The sequence below is a fragment of the Erpetoichthys calabaricus genome, chromosome 12, assembly GCF_900747795.2.
Source record: "Erpetoichthys calabaricus chromosome 12, fErpCal1.3, whole genome shotgun sequence".
NCBI lineage: Eukaryota > Metazoa > Chordata > Cladistia > Polypteriformes > Polypteridae > Erpetoichthys > Erpetoichthys calabaricus.
This window is the reverse complement of record NC_041405.2, coordinates 139,740,786-139,761,717: the sequence shown is the minus strand read 5'-3', so window position 1 is coordinate 139,761,717 and position 20,932 is coordinate 139,740,786. Positions and strand designations below refer to the sequence as shown.

At 42.7% G+C, this 20,932-nt stretch overlaps 1 protein-coding gene across 1 annotated transcript in view; it reads right to left on the bottom strand.

Moving 5' to 3' along the window:
• The window catches only part of LOC114662749 (C2 calcium-dependent domain-containing protein 4C), a 66,030-nt gene extending 62,398 nt beyond the window's left edge, over positions 1–3,632 (bottom strand). The window contains exon 1 of the mRNA XM_028816399.2: positions 3,378–3,632. The gene's annotated coding sequence lies outside the window, so the exon portion shown is untranslated. The remainder of the gene's footprint in view (positions 1–3,377) is intronic.
• Between the last annotated feature and the right edge of the window lie 17,300 nt (positions 3,633–20,932).

Genomic DNA, 20,932 nt, shown 5'->3' with positions numbered 1-20,932 from the left:
TTTTGAATTAATGCGGATTGCAGGCGCTTCTTTCATCATAAATATGCAACGCACATCAGTTTGTTGAAGGGTAGCTTGTGGCAGGGCGACGAATAATTTGAGGAATAAACAGCCGCTATTAACGCCAGGGGGAGGCTGGCAGCGGATGACAGCCGCGTTTCAATGTCTGCGGCGCTCGTGTACGGTTGGACGCCGCAGAAGTGGACGGTGTCCGCTTATCTTTAGTTTTTTACATTTAGAAGACGACTTTAGTGCCGGGGGTGCGTTACGGCTCTTTATTGATATTTTACACTTGGAGAAGGATCACTTACGTAATGCTCGGGATCGAGCAGTGCAGCACATCCCACATAAAGTTGAAGCACATCTAAGTGCGGCGCTTTCAGCCCAAAACGTTTTTCAGGACAGTATGGCGGGGAGAAAAGCTTACCTCGGGAGCACTGGGCGCCGTGCAGTAAGCAACCCCGAAAAGGACGAAAGATATCACTCAGTAAACACACACAACATATAGACCTGTGATAGCATCGAGACTGTGGTCCGTGGGAGGAAAACCGAGTGCCGAGAGAAAACCCACGCAGACACGAGGAGAATGTTAAACCCAAGCCTCTGGGTCCGTGGATGAACAGCGCTGTGCCACCCAAGATACACACATACTGTTATTGCTTGGCATTTGGCTGGCACCTTTTATTCTTGGAGACTTAAAACATTTGAGATGCGTTTCTTCCGTTTATCCAATTCGAGCACAATCGACTTGCTCATGGTCACGCAGTCTCAGTAGTGGGATTTAAACTCACAATCTCAAGGCTTGAAGTCCAAAATCTTAACCACTACGTCACACTAATCTGTGAGCCAAAACAATGTATCAGTTAGCGAGTCGGTCGCGCAGAGTTTATAGCCGGCTAAGATCCCGCACAGTTAACGACGCGGGAGCTCAATACGGGGAGCCTCTCCATGCACCCACTTACTCATCTGCCAATGTATCCCAACAGCATGAAGGACACCCCATCTGTTTATTATTTCATGAGAGTCTGTTTTACACCGTACGGGGTGGAAAGACGCCAAAGTTTAAACCAACATCACAGCGCGGCTGAAACCTCAGCGGGAAATTCACCGTATGTTGCGTGTACTGAATATGCAACAAAATAAAACCGAGACAAAATTCAATGCCTTTTGCGAATTTTTTTAAACGTTGAAAGTGTTGTCATTTCAGGTAGTTGGCATTCGCTTTTATGTTAACTGGTTCTTTTCAAAAATATAAAAATTTTGCAATCTGAAAACTAGAAGATCGCCATGTAGTTCCGAAACTGGAAACGGTTCAAATCCTGCAGTTGACGCTGTGTGACCATGAGCAAGTCACTTCACCTGCTTGTGCGCCATCTGGAAAAAAGTGAACAAATGTACCTCAAATGCCGTAAGTCGCCTTGGATAAAGGCATCAACCTAATAATAGCAATAATAATAATCGATTCGGTTGCAAGCCATTTAAAACACAAAAGTTGTTAACATTTTCTTCTTCTTGGATATCCAAGTGAAACACACGATGTAGCCTAAAGAAATACGGAGATAAAGCAGAACAGTCACGCATCAGTGCGAATTAGCTAAAGACTCGACAAAAGTACTTAACATTCGCAATGGAAAACGACACAATAAAGCATATATAAACACACGCGCGCGCGCATTCTTATATGTCTCCGACTATTTTGCAAGTAAAACAACTACATAAAACAATTACCCGCCCAGGTCAAACTCATTGTGCAGTTCCTTGTTTATAAAGGCGCGTTGCTATTGTCATTGAGTTTGGGAAAATGAAGGGGAACTGATGAGGGGTAATTTCAATATTCACAAGTTAACCGACTTTTGACTTAACACAAACAAGTGGCCATTTCAGTTGCGCAACGAAACCCGTTCCGCTTACAGTCTGTTAGAAATTGTTTTCCGCACCACAATGAAAGATAAAATCTGGAAAAAGCCAAAAATAAATAACCCCTAATTGAGGTCAACAGAAAGAAAAACGTATTTTAAAATAAGCAGAACTCTACAAAAACGTAAATCCAAGTTCGGAGCACAACACGTTTGACGAGGCACTACTGTATATGGAAAGAAAGGAGACTCCAGCCCACCGGGCCAATTTGCCAGTCAATCTGAAAGCATGGCATTAGTTGAAGTAATAATAATAATAATAATAATAATAATAATAATCACCCCCATATGTTTCCCCCCATACAGTTCAAAGACATCCAGGTCAGCTGGAATGGCGATGTTAAATTGGCCTGACGTATGTACGTTCACACTGTGCTGGGCTGTCCTCCATTCATGGATTGTTCCTGCCTTGAGCCCTATGCTTACTAAGATAGGCTCCAGCTTCCCAGCGATCCTGCTATGATAAAGTGGGTCTATAAGATGGATGACAATAATAATAATAATAATAATAATAATAATAATAATAATAATAATAATAATAATAATAATAGCTCTACACAAAAGGTACCGCAGAGTTTAGAGCAGCTTGTCAAGGCATTCAGACGCGACAGTTTTTTTCCCACTACGCCGCTACATTGAAATTGAAAAAGAAATCGGTTCGTTCGTAAAAGCAAGGTATAAAACAGACAATTGCGAAAGAAATCGCCAGGAAACATAATGACATGATTGTTTTTGTATAAGTGTGAGCAAAGCACCTGGTGCAATCGAGCAAAAATAATCGCTAAGAGATGACGTCTATCGTCCTTTTTATCAGCTCTCCCAGCTGCCGTTGAAAGATGTACAATATATCAAAGGTTGTTTCATAAAACTGAATGACAAAACCTTACCGATCAACTTTGCTTTTGTTTAATTTACAAGGAAGCACTGTGAAACATTCTGGGCTAGTCCCTGTAAATTGTATCTTTGCATCGATCCGACTTTCCGAACGCGTCTTTACTTGTCTTGCATGCATTGCCCAAGTTCGCGGAGACTTGGCGCCTATCCACGGAGCAAAAGGATAAGCCGGAAAGTATCAGGACACACATGAAGTCATCTTATGGGGGGGAAAAAATCATATTTCACATCCAGCGACTGCATAAAAGTCAGAGCCGTAAGAAAACGTTGTGCGTACTACCGTTTTTCGTTTCTTTCCTTTCGTTTTTGAGTCAAACTGAAAATACTGGCTGCACGTTAAGTTGATGTGGCATAACTGAATAGATAGATAGATAGATAGATAGATAGATAGATAGATAGATAGATAGATAGATAGATATTATTGTGCAATCTCCTGAACAGTTTTTACGAAGTGCTCAGCGACCCCGCGGATTACTTCAAGAAGCTCCTCAAAGTACGTTGTAAATTCAAGTCGCGCTCCGCCAAGTGTCGATTGTACTTATTTTGAGAACTCGCAAAGGCACTTACCTGGGGGAAGGAGAAAGGGTAAGGTGGGTGCTACTTGTAGCTGGGGTATGCAGGTGTGTCAGTGGCTTCTTGATCCAGGAACAGATGGCAGTTTAGAAAGCGAGACTCGTGCAGCAGGTGTGAGACAACGAGCCGCAAGTACAGCGGTGCAGCTTAAACACGCAGTTCTCACTTTGCTGTGAGAAGTGATTGAGAGTGAATCCTGCTGTACCTACGGCACTTTATATTGAGATGCGGCGACCAGTGTTTACCGAAGTCAGCCAATTGCAGGCTGTGCCTATCCCTGCTGCTGAATGTCTCCTAATAGCAGGGCAGCAGGAGCGCAGAAGCGAGCTTCTCTCTCTCTCTCTCTCTCTCTCGCTCTCTTTTGTATCATTCCGTATTTGCTTAAACTTGACCGATCAGTAAAGAAAGGGATTAACTTCTGAAGTGACTTGAAAAGTTACCAAGCAGCCATTACGCTACAGGATAGAGACACGCAAAAAGAGTGAAGATCAAATGACAGTATAGACTAAAGCATGATGGCGTAACTGTTAGGCATCCACGCAGAAATGGCTACAAGGCGTCCCTGCTTTTGATGTCCTGACGTAGGGATTCACCTTCCTTGTTCCAGACCGAGATCTCCTGTTTTTCATTTCCTAAATGAAACGTTTCACTGTTACCATCCTAATTTTGCATAACAACATTAGCCTGATCAAGCGGCGCTGGGGCACAAGTCAGAAATAATTCTTAGACGTGTCACCAGTGCCAAAATATTTTCTAAATGGGAGTAGCCCGTACCTGTTTGGAAGCACTTGGAAGACTGGCTTCTGCTAAAATCCATCCATTTTAGAGTGTGGGTCATGTAGAGACTCCATCAGCTCACAAAGTTGGCATGTAAGGGGCTCTCAATTTGAAATACTGGTTCTTTAATGTCATTTTACTGGGTTGTGTGGCTTTTCATGGAGGCTTTGCTTGACCAAGTACCATTTCATTCTAGGAAGGGTTCCTTGCATATTAAGTTGGTTCCTTGAGATTAGAAAAAGTCCCAAAACAGAAATCTTTGATGTCTAGTGGGCTAGCTGGAAACAGAAGATGAATAAAACTTGAACTCAGCCTGTGTTACTCTATTTCACAATATTTATGGAACCTGTTATGGTTCTAAATAAGTAAAGGTTCTTTTTGGAACCTTCATGCTGATGATTCTTTTGGGATCCTAAAAATGGTTCCCTATGGTGCCTTTATTTTTAAGAGCGCACTGTACTTCAGACCCCAGGGGACTGTATGTGAAGGTGGAAGAGGAAAGTGAGGCCAGGCTGGTGAGACAGGAGCAGGGTCTCTTGGGAGCAGAAGAGACATTGGCATTTTTGGCATGTGAATTCTAGTGGGACCATTCCGTAATTTTCCTTTATATGTTCAGACCTCTCTGTTGATTTGGCTAACTAATAACGTCTGTCCCTTTTTCGTTAATGACTAACAAGACATGCAAGTTCATGCTCCTTTCAGTCCAACAATGGGGGTGCTGGTGCCAGTTCTACCTCGATTGGCATCAGGCCATTATGATATCCTCTGGCACCATCATCATCTGATACAATACAGCCATAGGGGTTTTAATAATAAGTTGCTAGGTAAAGTGACAGCCTTGCCACCATCTGCTGCTCAGGATGGGTTACACACAGATGAAATTAATATGACAGCAGCTCAAGTTTAGGATCCAACAGAGTTGAAATGAAAAAAAGATCAAGCCACCATAACACGAAGAGAGCAGGCTGATGACATCCACTGCTCAACCTAAACTCGAGCAGCACTGACTACCGTGTGGCTGGGTGTTTGATGGTCAAAGCAAAACCAACCAACATTTTTCTGCATACGGACTTGTTTTGACACTCCAGGACTCTGCCCTTCTGTGAAACAGGAGCTTCATACTGCTGTCTTCTTTGCCCCAAAGTGGAAGGAGCACACGTAAGATTCCTTGGTGGCTTTTTCAAATTTAGAGCGGCCCTCCTTAGCCTGGGTATGACATTAACCTGCACCCAGCTCTACAAGCAGGCCCTCCAACTGACAGGGAAAACTTGGGGGTGGGTGGCAGAATTGGCACTCCAGCCACCATAAAAAACTTCACATTGGTTCCATTCTATCTGAACTAGTGGTGCTGAGGTGTCACCCGTCGCATGGCTGCACTCAGACCCTAACCTGGGATCCTGAGTTGGTTTGTCATGAGGTGGGCACAGCAATGCTCTGTATCAGCATGTTCTCCTAACCTCTGATCCATAGCAGCAGGTCAATTCAAGATGCAGGGTAATAATGTCTTGTGCCCTGTGCGTTCCTGCCGTTGGTCTTCTTTCTTTGCTTTTCAAATAGCCGTGTTGCTACCTTTAAGGGAGCAGATCAAGCTGCACTTTAGGCACCTCTTCCCTTGAGTGTGCTGTTTGCCATTTATTGGGAAACACTCAGAAACATGCAAAAAAAAAAGCTGAAACAACGACAACAACAAGTCCTCATTTTAGTCTGAGCAATAATTTTGGGAAGCTGTAATGTGAAACCAAAAAAAATATTCAAATGACCAACATTAAGAATCCATATTTCCATTAATTGTTTTGTTATGCACACTGCAGTTTTCCATTTGAATATTTCAGAAGCTGATGTCAGTCACTAAGAACTGCAAAAAGGAGAAAAATTAGGAAGTGCAAGTGTGTGTGTAACAAACCTGAAGATCCTGAGCTGGACTGTCTGTTACAGAAGCTGTGCTGGCGGGGCTGACCAACTCGAGGGCAAGAAGGTCCGTGAATGATGAGGAATGGCAAAATCCATAGTCTGGTGTTAACTGTCAGAAGAAAAAGCTACAGTGTCCAGGGTGTCAGAGGGGAACATTCTGGTGTCGAAGGGGAAGGGGAACATTTTTGCACACTGGGTGGTTTTCTTTTTTTCTCTTAGACAAAGAAACATGTAAAGGCCAATAGATGAAGGGGCAATAGGAGCCCATTGTTGGGACCGGGGTGATAGGTGGAAAGGCAAATTTCCTGAGTAATTGCGTTACAGGTTATTGTTGCTGGCTGTCTGCAGAACATACTGTAGATATTTACCTGTTTTGATTCTGTTGTTCAACAACAACAACATTTATTTATATAGCACAATTTCATACAAATGATGCAGCTCAAAGTGCTTTACGTGATGAAGAAAGAGAAAAAAGACTAAATAAATAAGAATTAAAATAAGGGACTACTAATTAACATAGAATAAAAGTAAGGTCCGATGGCCGGGAAGGAAAAAAAAAACAAAAAAACTCCAGACGGCCGGAGAAAAAAAAATAAAATCTGCAGGGGTTTTGAGGCCATGAGACCACCCAGCCCCCTCTAGGTATTCTACCTAACATCAATGATCTCAATCAGTCTAAATGGTATTCAGGGTTATAATGGAAGAACTTGATGATGACAGTCATGCGGACTTCTGGCCTTTAATCCATCAATGTAGGGATATCATGGTGCTTTGATCAAACAATTTCAAATAATGAAAATATTTTTACACTACTGCTGATCAGCAACAACAACCTTTATTTCTATAGCACATTTTCATACAAACAATGTAGCTCAAAGTGCTTTACATCAGGGGTAGGCAACGTCGGTCCTGGAGTGCCACAGTATGTGCAGGTTTTTGTTCCAACCCAGTTCCTTAACGAGAACTCAATTATTGCTGATGAAGCACATATTGCTTAAGTGACATTTTAATGCTTCATTTTAGTGGTCTCGCTTGTTAAGGTTCTCCAACCTTAATTGCTTATTTCAATCTTAAACTGCTGCATTCAGTGTTTTAATTGCTCCTTATTAGCAATAAGATGTAAAACAGGGGTAGGCAATGTCGGTCCTGGTGAGCCGCAGTGGCTACAGGTTTTCATTCAACCCAATTGCTTAATTAGAAATCAATCATTGCCAATCTCTGACCTTATTTAATTTTATGGCTTGTTAGTCTGTGCAATGTAAGGCTTTTATATCGTAGATTTTTTTCCTTTCCAAGGATATCATCCAAATGATTTGAAGCCTAAAACAGATCATTTTCAGTCTGTCACATTTTTCTATTAAGTGTTTTATTAAATCAAACCGTGCATGATGAACACACACAGATGTAATTGGAAAAAAGCTAGCTGGAGAACTGCTGGCTGCTTTGTCTTTTACATCTTATTGCTAATAAGGAGCAATTAAAACACTGAATGCAGCAGTTTAAGATTGAAATAAGCAATTAAGGTTGGAGAACCTTAACAAGCGAGACCACTAAAATGAAGCATCAAAATGTCACTTAAGCAATATGTGCTTCATCAGCAATAATTGAGTTCTCGTTAAGGAACTGGGTTGGAACAAAAACCTGCACATACTGTGGCACTCCAGGACCGACGTTGCCTACCCCTGCTTTACATGATGAAGAGAGAGAAAAAAGCCAAAATAAATAATTAAAATTAGGGAACACTAATTAGCATAAAATAAAAGTAAGGTCTGATGTCCAGGGAGGACAGAAAAAACAAAAAAACTCCAGACGGCCGGAGAAAAAAATAAAATCTGCAGGGGTTCCGAGGCCACAAGACCGCCCAGCCTCCTCTAGGCATTCTACCTAACGTAAATGACCTCAATCAGTCCTCATTGTATTCAGGGTTCTCATGGAAGAACTTGATGGTGATGGTCATGTGGATTTCTGGCCTTTAATCCATCAATGTAAGGACATCACGGTGCTTTGATCAGGTGGTGGTAGCACAGATCACCACCACAGAAAACCGGAAAAAGAACAGAAGAGAAAGTAGGAGTTAGTATGGATTTTGGAGCCACCATGAATAATAATGATAATTAATTGAATATACAGAGCATCAGGATTTAACTAAGATGAAGCTATGAGAAAGCCATGTTAAAGTAATGTGTTTTCAGCAGTGTTTTAAAGTGCTCCACTGTATTAGCCTGGTGAATTTCTATCAGTAAACTATTCCAGATTTTAGGTGCATAACAGCAGAAGGCCACCTCACCACTTCTTTTAAGTTTAGCTCTTGGAATTCTAAGCAGACACTCATTTGAAGATCCAAGGTTACGATTTGGAGTGTAAGGTGTAAGACATTCCGAAATATAAGATGGAGCGAGATTATTTAAGGCTCTGTAAACCATAAGCAGTATTTTAAAGTCGATTCTGAATGACACAGGTAACCAGTGTAGTGTCATCAAATCTGGAGAGATGTGTTCAGATTTTCTTTTCCTAGTTAGGATTCTAGCAGCTGCATTCTGCACTCGTTGCAATCCATTGATGTCTTTTTTGGGTAGTCCTGAGAGGAGTGCGCTACAGTAAAAGCAAATTGGTATGTACCATCTTTTGATAAATTGTCATGTTAATCTAGGCAGGGACTGAAGTAGGTATATATTTCTGGGCAGTCAGGGACGGTCCATTGAGAACGCTGTCAAGAGCAATCGCACAGACCACGGGGGCTCGCAGGCAGATGAAAGTATGTGGCTGGCAAGACATGAGGAACACAGACAGTGACACCTACCTCCAGGGAGGAAGAGACAGCTCCACCAGAGAGACGAACAAGTCGTGGGTCCAGTGAGAATTGGAAGACACACACAAGGACCAAGAGAAGCTGATGGACAAGAAGCAAGGCATGCTTAGATCATTGCAGCAGCACAAGGAGCCCAAAAGTGGAAAAAAGAATAGTCACTCCGCGAGGAAGAGACGCTGATGGGCATTCGACAATTCAGCCAAACTTCTGTTGGGACACAGTGTTTCTGTGGACGTTTGGTACACAGCATGCAAACTGGACTTTACACCATTGAAAGCTGCATCCTCCATTGTTATGTTTTTAATAGACTTTTACAGTATGGCCTGGGTAATATTTTAAATGGTTTTTACTTCTAGATAGATAGATAGATAGATAGATAGATAGATAGATAGATAGATAGATAGATAGATAGATAGATAGATAGATAGATAGATAGATAGATAGATAGATAGATAGATAGATAGATAGATAGATAGATAGATAGATACTTTATTAATCCCAAGGGGAAATTCACATACTCCAGCAGCAGCATACTGATACAAAAAAACAATATTAAATTAAAGAGTAATAAAAATGTAGGGAAAAACAGACAATAACTTTGAATAATGTTAACGTTTACCCCCCCCCCCCCGGTTGGAACTGAAGAGTCGCATAGTTTGGGGGAGGAACGATCTCCTCAGTCTGTCAGTGGAGCAGGACGGTGGCAGCAGTCTGTCACTGAACCTGCTCCTCTGTCTAGAGATGACACTGTTTAGTGGATGCAGTGGATTTTCCATAATTGACAGGAGCCTGCTGAGCGCTCTGCCCCAGATGTCAAACTGTCCAGCTCCATGTCTACAATAGAGCCTGCCTTCCTCACCAGTTTGTCCAGGCATGAGGTGTCCTTCTTGATATGTCCTGATATGTTTAAATTCAAGTCTGCTTTATTTTCTTGGTGTGTTTTTATATTGTCTGCTGTAATACAGTGTCACAAACGTGAAAGTACGAGGGAGCTGTATGGACCAAGTGAAAGTAATTCCACGCCAGGCCAGGGGGTGGTGGGATGCACTAAACCCTCTTCTGTTGTCTCTACAGACCACAAACTGGAAAACCTACCTGATTCAACCATAAAGACATCACTTTCCAGTTTCGGTGCACAGAAGAACTTCACTTCCGGTTCCGGCGGCGAGAGAAACATCACTTCCAGTTCCGCCATGTCACTTCCTGTCATGGCCTTTAAAGCCGCCATGTTTGGAATATTAATTCAGTTCAGTCTTAGACTCCAATCTATGCACATCCGTGCTATTTAACAAAAAAAAAACCTTTTGCAGCCTGGGAAATTATACTGGTGGCTGCCCCAAACCTTTTTCCTGTGTTGAGGCTGATTATGAAACCTGTGTGCTATTACCTGTACTGTAAATCTCAAGAGTTGCCAGTCTCTCAGTAAAACTGGGTGGTGTAGTCGGATATTTTAACTGTGTCTAGGTTAGATTTCTCTATAAATTAGTTAATCCATCCTTCTCTTCAAATACCCGTTAATCCACACCTCTGGACTGTCAATCCAGCCATTAGTCTATCAATATTATTATTAATTATTTTGCTCACACATTATTCCAAGGCAGCTTACACCATTTGAGATACAAATTGGTTATCTTTCTTTTGTTTTTCCAGGTGAAGTGACCTACTCATGGTCACACAGTGTCAGTAGTGGGACACGAACCCACCATCTCAGAGTTGGAAGTGCAAAGCCTTAAGCACTACACCACACTGTCTACCCCACAACTATGTTAGGCTCTTTGTTTGTACATCAATTTGCCTAACTGTTCATCTACCCAAATAACCTTCTGTTCATTAGTACATCCCTCCATCCATCAGTAATCTATACAGCCAACAATCTGTCCATCAGTTTGTTAAACCATCCGTCTAATTCATCCACCCACCCATTCATATATCTGTTGATTTGTTTGTCCATGCACCGATCCTTCTGTCCATTAATCCATCCAACCTTCTTGCCACCTGTTGATCCACCAATTAACCCATCCATTACTTTACCTGTCTCACTATACATTTATCCATTGGTTAATCCATCCTTTTTTTCAGACATCCATTAAGCTACCTACCTGTCCACCAAACCATCAGTATAGCAAGTCTTCCATCTGTTCTCCTGTCTGACTGTTGATTCCTCCTTCCATCTATCCGTCTGTCCGTCTGTTTGTATAGCTGCCCATCTCCTCATGAATCCATTTGTCTGTTAATGCATCCATTCATCCATATATTTGTTCAGCCCTCTATCTGCCAATCATCTTTTTAATACATCCATTCATCCATCCATTTATTTTCTGTCCATTCATCTAATTAACTCTACACCCATCCATGCATTCATTCATCGATTTATCCATCCAACCATCCATCCATGCGTCCATCGCTTTGTTTGCAAATCCATTTGCCTAGCTGTCCATCTATCTGTGAATCTGTCTGTTCATCTATACTAACATATCTTTTCATTCATCTGTTTAGGCAGACACCTACACATCAGTCAATTTGTTAATTCATCAGCCATTTAAATATCAATTCAGTCAATCCATTTAATCAAAATCAATCAGTTTAATCAATTATGCGTCCATCTGCCTGACTGCCCACCTCCCAGTCCATCTATCAGTCTGTTTATACACCAGTATGTTAATTCATAAATAACCCCAGCACAGTGGATGTCATTTGCTTTATGACAAGATATACATGACGATGTATGTAATAATGTGCACAAGTCATAATGGTGGGTCCAGTCAAATGGGGACTGAAGCCAAGGCAAGGGAGTGGAAGACAAGGAAAGGGTCCTATACACTAAGGGTCTGACAGGGAGCAAGCAATACACACCAGCAATGGCAGTGCATGTGTCCAAGTTTGGGCAAGGAAACAGGCAGTTTGCTCTGTATGAGTACAAAGCACTCCACAGGAACACCAGAATTAAAGTGAAAAAGAAGTGACCTGAATGCAACCTTCTTAGATCCCCCAATACACTAAAGGGGAGGCCAAGCTGACAGTTGCCTGGGTCACCTGACTTTCACCCAAAAAAGAAGAGTGACACCAAACTTTGAACACCAGAGGTGGAAGCAACTCCTGGCCACCAGACAGTGCACCATCTCAGGATGGGACATGTGACACTGTCCTGTCATTCAGATGCAACAGAGTCACCGGACTTTTTACATTGGAGGCAGGGCTGAAGGATATAGAACATCAGCAGCCACAAGAGGAAGCTCTTGGTATGAAGAAAGTCAAGTCAAGTCAAGTTGGGGAGCATGCACTGGTACAGCGTGTTGCCACACCCACTATACAACGAAACAACTCGGGATCCCAGTTTTCAACCCCTCAGGCAGACACGCGGTCCAGTCCCACCCTCGAGAAATGACCCTCTATCTGCCGCAGCCAGGTGTTACATGGGCAACCCCTTGGCCTGTTCCAACCATTCGGGTCCCCAATAATGAGGATCTTACGAGCCGGATCACCCATGGGGAAACGCGCCACATGGCTGTAGTGCCGTAATTGACGCTACTTCACAATGCACGTAATGTGCCTCATTTGGGACTCCATGAGCAAACGCTCATTCGACACAAAGTCAAACCAATGGTACCCAAGGATTTTCTAGAGAGACACAGTACCAAAGGAGTCCAGTCTTTGTCTCAGGTCACTGGATAGTGTCCATGTCTCACAACTATATAGCAAGACAGGAAGCACCAGGACTCTAAAGACTTGGACCTTCCGATGTATGAAGGGAGTGTTTCTGAAACCCAGAAATGATTCTTAGGATTGCCTAGAAGTAGCCAGGGTTTCAAACTAATTTCTCTGGTCCAGATAGCTTGGGGTCAAGAGGTGACTTGGCATGAGCACTCAACTAGCAGAAGAAAGAGAGCCACCCAACCCTACCCAATGGGTGCAGATAGGGTGCAATGCAGGAAGGGCCAGCAGTTCATTCAGCAGGGATCACATAGTGAGAACATTGAGGAGGTAGTTGACTGCACTACTGACTACATCAACTTCTGTATGGACATTGTAGTTCCAGTAAGAACAGTACGCTGCTATGCTAACAACAAGCCATGGATTACAAGTGACATCAAGGGCCTTTTGAACCAGAAGAAAAGGGCTTTTAAAGGCAGTGATCAGCATGAGCTCAAGCACGTGCAGAAGGAACTCCGAGTCCAGCTCAGAGCGGCGAAGGAGCAGTACAGGAGAAAGCTGGAGCAGAAGTTGCAGAATAACAGCATGAAGGAAGCGTGGGATGGGATGAAGATCATCACTGGCTGCAGCTCAAAGCAGGGTGCCACCATCGAGAGAGACATGAAGAGAGCAAACCAAATGAACAACTTCTTTAACAGGTTTGACCACTCTAACCCACTCTCACCTCAGAGTACTGCACCCTCCACCCATCCTTCTGCTGATGCCAGCATAGGAGAGACATCCCCACCCACAATTACAGCAGCGCAGGTGAGCAGAGAGCTGAGGAAACTTAGTGCCAGCAAAGCAGCAGGTCCAGATGGAGTATCGCCATGACTGCTGAAGGCCTGTGCGCTGGAGTTGGAGAGTCCTCTACAGCGCATCTTCAACCTGAGCCTGCAGGTCTGACATTGTGGTAAGCAACACAGGAGTGCTGCAGGGGACTGTACTTTCTCCAGTCCTGTTCAGCCTATATACATCGGACTTCCAATACAACTCGAAGTCCTGCCACGTGCAAAGGTTCGCTGACGACACTGCTATCGTGGGCTACATCAGGAGTGGGCAGGAGGAGGAGTATAGGAACCTCATAAAGGACTTTGTTAAATGGTGCGACTCAAACTACCTACACCTGAACACCAGCAAAAACAAGGAGCTGGTGGTGGATTTCAGGAGGACCAGGCCCCTCATGGACCCCGTGATCATCAGAGGTGACTGTGTGTGCAAACCTATAAATACCTGGGAGTGCAGCTGGATGATAAATTGGACTGGACTGCCAATACTGATGCTCTGTGTAAGAAAGGACAGAGCCAACTATACTTCCTTAGAAGGCTGGTGTCCTTCAACATCTGCAATTAGATGCTGCAGATGTTCTATCAGACAGTTGTGGTGAGCGCCCTCTTCTACGAGGTGGTGTGCTGGGGAGGCAGCATTAAGAAGAAGGACGCCTCACGCCTGGACAAACTGGTGAGGAAAGCAGGCTCTATTGTAGGAATAGAGCTGGACAGTTTGACATCCGTAGCAGAGCGACGGGTGCTGAGCAGGCTCCTGTCAATTATGGAGAATCCACTGCATCCACTAAACAGTGTCATCTCTAGACAGAGGAGCAGCTTCAGCGGCATCTATCTATCTATCTATCTATCTATCTATCTATCTATCTATCTATCTATCTATCTATCTATCTATCTATCTATCTATCTATCTATCTATCTATCTATCTATCTATCTATCGTTACTCCATCTCTTCATCCCCACCTTTGATGCTGTATTTAATATGATGCTCTTTTCTATTATTTTGGCCTCCTTGGTGTTTATTCTGGGTATGAAGAGACTCTCAAGACTGTCTACTTTTGTTCGTGATATAAAATGGCAGCAAAGTCAAGCTTAAGAGCACTTCAAGGGGACAACATTGTAATAAAGAAGACAAAAGCAGAAGACAGAATGTCATTCAAGAAATGAATCACAAAAGAATCGAAACCTCAGCCTGAAACACCTGACTCTGAAAGCTGCAATGGAAAGGAACTGCATGGGCCATCAATGGGAAAGCCACCATGGAATAGACAGCACCACAATGGCAGCTCAAAAGAGGTGAAATGGGGCTTAAGAATAACAGACCAGTGTGAGAAGACAACGGAAACCACATTGGCCATTTTATGCCATGCTGTTGTATAGACTTTAGAGCAGGTGGTGGGGACTGAAAGTCTGTAAAGGACATAAAAGGTCTGGACATTCAGGTACAAGTGGATTTTAAACCAACTGGAGTCTCTTAACACTTCACAGCCTGGCAGGGATTCAACTGAGATGCCATGAGAGGACAGGGAACAGGGAGAGGACAGGGAAATGTTCCAATAGGAGTCGGAGGAGTGCATCTGCAAAAACAAAACACTGCAAAAGTAACTCCATGCTAATAAATGAAAAGTTAAAAAAGAACTTTAGAAGCACAAGGTTTACACAACTAAGCCTCTGTCAGGTATACATTTCTGTGTCTGAGACGCAGAGGACAGAACAGAGTTAATGACAGACCGAAACCTTTGGCTTGTGTTGAGATGCAAGGGTCAGGGTTCAGGCTACTGTGACAGATATCTCCAGAGCTGTCCAGAGAAAAAGCAGGAACATCACTGATGGGAGGTCTAAAAAGACCAAAGCAAATGGATGAATGAAACATGAGGACAGGAAGAGAAGAGCACACGGAGAAGTGTTAGAGGGCAAGTAGTGGGGTCTAGCATGAGAGACAAGGCCAGTCGGGGAAATACAGGAGAAGAGGAGCTTATGAAGCTCATTTTGAAGAGCTTGCAATTATGAAGGACACCACGTTCATGTTTATTGAAATGTAAAAACTGTCACTGAGGGGACATGAAAGACAGAATTTCATTATATTTATATACCAACTGCGTGTGGTCTTTGGGACAAAAACCAATCCAAAGACCCCCTAGCAGATTTACTATATTCGTGAACTTGGAGAGGCGTCAGGTAACTCTTGAGAATTACTCAATGCAGAGGACGTGCTTGCTGCCCCACTGTCATTCGTAAGAAGACACTGGTGATATCATATCTTAGCCATAACGCTGAAATATGAGTCTTGTTAATCTTTGTCTTGACGAAACACCTCCATATAGAAAATGTTTTTAGTGAGAACTTCAAGCCTTACCCTCCATTTTTGAGGTGTTTCACTTGCACGTTGTTGAGCCGCGGTATTTGTTTAGTTTCGACGTTGTGTCTCTTTATCTGTCTCATTAGCACGACATCGTTGTAGTGTTTGCTGCACACAAGTCTTTCAAAGTGAGAAGTGAGGTGTAGGAAAGTGGCAAAAAAATTTAAAGTGCATTCACGTGCCATCTAGTGGCATGAGCAGAGTAGACTGCTCCATATATGCACAGGTCTTTCGTTTATATGTGTCTAATTATAAATAAAATGAAATTGTGACCTTCTTGTCTCCTTAGAAGAATGACAGAAATAAGCAACAAGAAAAAAAACAACAGGATAAAAAGAATTTAATATAGGAGTACAATTGAACACAATTTATGTCCTTAGAGGGAACAACTACTCTTAGTGGAGAAGTTCAGGTATCTCAAGATCTTGTTCACAAGTGACAGAAAAAGGGAATGTGAGATCTATAAGTTGATTGGAGTGGTGGCAGCAGATCTGCAGGTGCTGACCCAGTCCATGATGGTGAGGTGGGAGCTCAGTCTAAAAACACAAATCTCATTTTAAAGTTAATTTACATCGCTGTCCTCACTATATTCATAAGATATGGGTAGTAACCAAAAGAATGAGATTGTGAGTGCAACCAGCAGAAGTGAGGTTTCTTTGCAGAGTGGCTGAACTAACACTTCATGATAGGGTGGGAAACTCAGCGATTCGTGAGAGTCTCAGAGTGGATTCGGTGCTCCTTCAAGTTAAGAGAATCCTGTTGAGGTGGCTTGGGCATGCCACCAGGACAGCTTTCCCTAGAGCTATGCCAGTCACATCCCATTGGGCACAGACCCTGCAGCAGACCCAGGACCTATTGGCAGAATTAGAGGTCTCAGCCTGTTTTGGAATGCCCTGGACTTTCCCACGAAAAGCTGGAATCTGTAGCTGGGGACAGGAAAGTCTGAGCTGTTTTGTTTGGTATGCTGCCACTGTGAACCTCACCAAGAAAACTGGTTCCAGAAAATCAGTGTTGAGAGATATACTAAATATATATATACAGGGCTATTCAAAGTGAAAGAGTAGATTTCAAAAATGTATTTCAAACAAACAGAATAAGACAGAAACACATTCCGCACATCACTGGATAGAGGAAAGTTCAAAGTTTAAAAGCCCACCTAAAAGTACCAGTGAATGCCACCAAGTGTTGACTTCATTTTCATGGAAGATGGTGCCCCACCTCATTTCCATTTGGAGGTCCAGCATTACCTGAACGACACCATTCCAGGACGATGGATTGGAAGAGCTGGACAACAAGATCTTGCTCATCATCTATGGCCTCCCAGGCCTCCAGACCTTACCCCCTGTGATTTTGATCTATGGGGGTACATTAAAGAAAGGGTGTTTCTTCCACCTATGCCCGCTAATCTTCAAGATTTGTGACGTCGAATTGAGGAAGCTGTGGATTCAGCAAACTAGGGACCATTTGACTCGTGTGTGGCAAGAAATGGTCTACCGTTTTAATGTTTGTCACACTACACATGGTGCTCATGTTGAGTGCATGCAACCTCAGGGATCATAGGACTAAACTTTGAACTTTCCTCTATACAGTGATGTGCGGAATGTGTTTCTGTCTTATACAGTTTGTTTGAAATAAATTTTTGAAATTTGCTCTTTCATTTTGAATAGCTCTGTGTTTGTCCTTCTGAGTAGCTGGTCAGCAACCTTACAACTTGTTGGTAGAAGCTTGATCCTTGAATCTACTAGTTTACTTCCAATGGCTCAAAGGAGGAGTGAGAGGAGCGACTGGGTAGGATGACTTAGATATTTAATTATCCAGTTTGCCTTCTGAAGACAGTGAGTGTTGTGTATGTCCTGAACAGAAGGCAGGCCCTGTACTGCCCGGTAGCCCTGGGCTGAGTAGGTGCCATACTGGGATGGAATCAGTGGAGAGCAGGACTTTGGGTATCTTCGAATCTCAGCTTGATGCTATTTTGGACAATCAAAATGAATAGAATGGACGAGCTTGATGGGCTGAATGGCTTGCTCTTGTCACAGTTGTCCTAATGCTTTAAGAATACCTCAGTAGGCTCAACATGAGAGCCAATATTCTGGAACTACTCCCTCAGCCGCTCCAGTCCACTGTCTACTCTGCTCTTTTGTTTTTCTTTTTTACAAACTTGGCTTTGCTATCATTCATTTCTTTTGAGTCATATCCACTGGCAGGCTATTTCTGTGACCTCGCTGAGGCTCAATGTGAACTTAATGTGGATTCAGAAAGAATTCATTTCCTTTCACTTTCTGCACACTTTATTGTGTTGAAGATTTAATTTTAAAATGATAAATTTGCAGTTTCTGCCCATCCAGCTACACTCAATAACCTATAATGACAAATTAAAAAATTGTTTTCAGAATGGTTTGCAAATTTATTAAAAATCCAAAACTGAAACCTTTCATTCATTGAAGTGTTCTGACTCTTAATTTCATACTTTATAGATGCTTTAGCAACTATTCCAACTTTGAGACTTCTTGGGTAAGTATATACAAGTTTTGCACTCTCAGATTTGGGCAGCTTATCCTATTCTGCATGGCAGATCCTCTCAAGCTCCATTAGTATGAGTTGGAAGCATCTGTACACTGTCATCTTCTGGTATCTCTACAGACATTCCATCTGGGCCACTCAAGGACACTCAGAGATGGTCCCAAAGCCACTCCAATGTTGCCTTGCCTGGATGCTGCAGGTCATTGTGATACTGAAAGCTGAATCGTCACCCTAGTTTAAGGTTGAGTGCCCACTAGAGCAGGTTGTCTTTAAGGACTTCTCTGCATTTGACCACATTCATCCTTCCCTCAATTCCCTTCCAATGAGAAATACCCCCCTAGCCTGATGTTGCCACCACCAGGCTTCACAGTAGGGCTGGTATCAGGGATGCGATGAGCAGTGTCTGGTCTTTTCCAGATAAAAGGCTTGGAGTTTTACCCAGACAGTTCAATTTTTGTCTCACCAGTCCAGATAATCTTTTTTCCCAATGTTCCCAGAGTTGTTTACTCAAGAGTAGCCACTCTACCATAAACCCCTCATCGATGGAGTGCTGCTAAGATGGTTTCCTTCCGACAGGCTCCCCCATCTCAGTGGATGACTTCTGAAGCTCTGTAATAGTGACTTTTTGGTTCTTGCTCACCTCCCTGACTAATGTCCTTCTTGCCCGATTACTCTGTTTGTTCAGATAGTCAACTCTAGGATGAGTCCTGGTGTCTCCAAACTTCATCCATTTCTCTACTATTGTGGTCACTGTGCTCTTGGGAGCACACAGATTTTTAAAAATGGTTGTATCCTCTTGTCCTGATTCATCCCTCATCAAAACTTGATCACAAAGGTCTACAGAGAGTTGCTAGGACTCCATGGCTTGTTGTTGTTTTTTTTCCTGGCATGCCATGTGAATTCTGGACCTCCTACACACAGGTTGTGTTCTTTTCTAAACGAGATCCAATCAATTCAGTTTGCCAGAGCAACAACAACAACATTTATTTATATAACACACTTTCATGCAAACAATGTGGCTCAAAGTGCTTTACAAGACATGAAAACAAGAAAAAAAAAAAACAATTAAGAAGGACACCAGTCAGGCTTCAGACACATCTCAAGGAGAATCAAAGCCAACAGGAGGCACCTGTACCAGTTTGGAGTGCCAAAGCAAAGGATCTGAATGCTTAAATGAATTAGAGATTTCAGATTTTGATTTTTCCAAACCTTGTTGAAAGCTCCCCAGAATGCCCTGGGCTGATGGGACCTCTAAGGACAGATTCCATAGTTTTCATCACTTCTGATGCCTGTCATGTATGGCAGTCTAATATTTCTTTATATAACTCCTTTATTCATTCAATTGCCATCACAAAGGAGATCTGTCATTACCCAAACTACTACTCTACGGCTTCTTTCCTCAAATTATTCAGATCCTAAATAAACTTACGTAATGTTATTCCTTACTGCTTTTGCAACATATAACTAGTAACTATGCTGTTTGTCTATTCGGAAATACTTCATACTTGCTCAACTTGTACTCTTAGATAGATAGATAGATAGATAGATAGATAGATAGATAGATAGATAGATAGATAGATAGATAGATAGATAGATAGATAGATAGATAGATAGATAGATAGATAGATAGATAGATAGATAGATAGATACTTTATTAATCCCGATGGGAAATTCACAAAAAAAAGGAATCCACATAAAATAAAGTGGTAGGAGTGATCAATAAATAAAAATAGAAAAATAAAAGTAGAAAAGTACACATACATATACAGTCATACACGGAGCTGCTGAAAAGGCTGCCACTCACGGCGGCGCCGGATGCACTATATACGTAATCTATATTATTTTGTATAGTTTTTCTATTTATTTGTGCTAACTATTGAACTTTGTAAATGTTTTGTTGAAGAAATTGTTGTATTTGTACAGTGGTTTGCACAGTGTCAGGTTGAAATTATGTTGTCTTGAATAAAAGTAGACAGACTTGAGGACTCCTCATACCCTGAATAAACACCAAGGAGGCCAAAATAATAGAAAAGGGCATCTTATTAAATGAAGAGATGGAGTAATGAAAGAACAAAAATGAACTGCTGGCGCTTCCTGCACTGGTTAGCACCCCCCATTGGGTAGGGTTTGGTGGCTGGCCCAGTCCATGTTTCCTGTTTGCTCACCTTCCCTCCTTTGATCCTTTGAGTTCTCTTTCTTCTGCTAGTTGAGTGCTCATGTCAAGTCACCTCTTGACCCCAAGCTATCTGGACCAGTGAAATTAGTTTGATACCCTGGCTACTTGTAGGCAATCTCAAGAATCATTTCTGGGTTTCAGAAACACTCCCTTCATACCAAGAGCTCCCTCTTGTGGCTGCTAGTAACTCTCTGTAAACTCAGAGCTCCCTCTGGTGGCTGTATGTGGCTCTCTGCAAACTGACAGCTTCCTCCTGTGATTATCCACAAATCTAGAGCTCCCTCTGTTAGCTAATGGTGGCTCCTTGCATACGCGAAGCTCCTTCTGGTAGGTGCAAATGACTCTCCCTCTGGTGGCTGCTAGTGGCACTTTGCAAACTCAGAGTACTCTCTGGTGGCTGCTGGTGATTCTTCACCAACTTAGAGCTGCCTTTGGTGGGTTTCCACAAGTCCAAAGCTCCCTCTTGTGGCTGCTGGTGCTCTATATCCTTGAGCCCTGACTCCAATTTAAAGAGCCCGGTG